Below are 2,639 nucleotides of genomic sequence, written 5' to 3' on the forward strand. Positions count from 1 at the left end.
AAACAGAAAGCTGGCTTTATTGTGTAGTGGCTGTGACCTTTTATTAGTTTGAAACTTTGAAGTGGCAGCCAATGAGAATTTAGCATATTGGAAAGGTTATCAACCGGAATTTTCCATCTTCTTGAGGACTAAGTTAGGCCGTACTTCGCACTTCACATACAGGAGAAAATTCAAGCCCCAAAGGAAACACAACTTCACTCTAAAGTTCTAAAGAGTCTATATACAGACTGATCAAAATCAAAACCTTGCTACTAAGTAGAACAAAGAAATGTAATCAGAAAAAAAAATTGCAGAAAAGCACTTCAAGGTAAGCAACACAAGCATGTTAAATTTCAAAAATAATCATACCCAAGGATTTTAATAGAGGTTTTTTGACAATTGAAGTGAAAAAAATTAAAATCCAGAAAATAGTAAACCTGAAAAACACTTCAAATCTCCAATCGGTTGACTTGATTGAGCTCACGTGGCTTGAGAGTTGACTCGAGCCTTGATGTCTTCCCATTCTCACTCCTCAGAGGCGGCGCCACGGTGGAGGAGCTGGAGGCTGGAGTAGCGAAGTGATGGTGATGGCCTATTAGGGATTACAAGGAGCTGGTGTTCGTTCAAAGTGTTCGATAATTGGTTTGTCTATTTTTTTCCCATTTTTTCCTTTTTTTTTTTTTTTTAGTTTTTACTTGGTCAACAAGTCAAGTAGTCAAGCTGGCCAATTTTTTTTTTTTTTTAAAAAGGTAGAAAAGAGAAGAAAAAGAAAGTAGGTTTAATCCGATTCTGCCAGTTCCTGGTCAAGCTCCATTTTTGATTGAGTTTTTAACCATCCAAGTTTTTGAGTTGACTTGGACAGGATGACTAGCTGATTCTTCGTTCAACTAACTCGTCTAGTCCGAATCTAAAAACACTGGCATTTTTAGCCTTTGTGGGGTCCAGAAATTAAATCCATTGTTTGTTATTATACCTTCATAAGAGTAATTTGGCATTTAATTAAAAGTTACTTTGGCTAGAAAATTATAGTTTTGGTAGCATTACTAGCCTTTTGTCTTTTTTTTTTTTTGGTAAGATGAGTATAAAATGGGTTCGAGTCTGGTTAGTGTTTGTTTGGATTGAGCTTTATTTCCCCAAATTTATTTGCTTACATCATCATTACAATTTCTAATACACCTTTTTACCTTCCCAATTACCTTTTTATCTCACATACATCACATCACAAAAAGTGCTACAGTAAAAATATCTCTAATAATTCACAATCCAAATAGACCCATCATTGACTAGAACATGTCCTCGAGATTATAGATATCTTATAAGGATTTTTACAAATCATCAATTATTGACACCTAAATTTGAACACATAACTTTTCATGAGAAACTAATCCTCCCTTAATAATTGAGCGAACTTGCATCGTCATATATTGCCAGCCTTTAGTCAAAAGTTTTAGGCACTCCATATGTACGTTTACTCAACCAACTACCAGTGGATTCAAGCACCAATAACGCTCTTTAATCTTTTACAGATATATTTAACATTGTATGAAAGCTTTCTATGCTTTTCACTTCAACAAGTTTTCTTACCCTGTGCAAGACGGGATTACTTTGTTGTTAAAGAAAAATACTTCTTAAAAGTTTGACAGTAATATTTGTTTCTTTATCTGTATGATTACGTCACAATAACAACAGTAATTTCAAAATGTTTAATTAAATTTTATGAAAAGATGAACCTTTAAGCAATCCAAAAATTAACTATTTGAATCAAACTATTCAGAGAATTTAATTTCCTAACCCCTTTCATCATTTCGTGGAATACATTTACCCACAATTTTATACAAAAAAAGTTTTTCCTAGAAAACATTTACTCAATTGAGATGAAAGAAATTTAAATGGGATGTAGTGCTTGCAAGTTATATAAATTGTTTTCGGTAGTTTACAGAATGCTTGGCATTACAATTTGTAGAATACCCACAATTCTTCATAAGCCCCAATTTGCTATTGCTCTATGGAAGCGTATTTCCTACACTTCTGCCTTCTTTAATAATTTTCATTGACATGCATTGCTCTCTATTGTAAACTATGATTCCGTCTTCATGCCTCCTCCATTAGTGGACCTAAGTCAACCATATCTAGACATGTTAAAAATATATGAGGCAAATTGAAAGAACATAATGATAATGCCTTAGCACTAAAAATATACACCGATATATTTATATGCATAACCATATGCATAGGAAATGAAGAGAAGGAAAAAAAAAACAAATATTTTGCTAAAATAAACAGTGTAAATGCCATTGTTGTTAGACATATCAATAATATAGATAAATCGGATTGTGAAAGACAAAAACATAGAACACAATTAATTCACTATTAAGGAAATCAAAAACGAAAGGAAAAGCATTTAGTTTATGGCCGATCAAGACTTAAGAAAAACATAAAGATGTATTATTATATAGTTCATGAAAAAATCATTTACTACATAAAAACAAAAACTTTTTAGCTAATGAAAAATTACAGTTTCTTGAAGAATCGAGAAGCAGTGAAATTGCATCAATCTTTCGAACTTAATTTCTTGTTAAAGTAGAACCCATGTGTATTAGTACATACCTTTTACAATTGTTGCATGTCGAGTGGGAGCCCAGATGAAAACATAAGAAACA

This window comes from Coffea eugenioides, chromosome 10 (assembly GCF_003713205.1).
Source record: "Coffea eugenioides isolate CCC68of chromosome 10, Ceug_1.0, whole genome shotgun sequence".
Taxonomy (NCBI): Eukaryota; Viridiplantae; Streptophyta; class Magnoliopsida; order Gentianales; family Rubiaceae; genus Coffea; species Coffea eugenioides.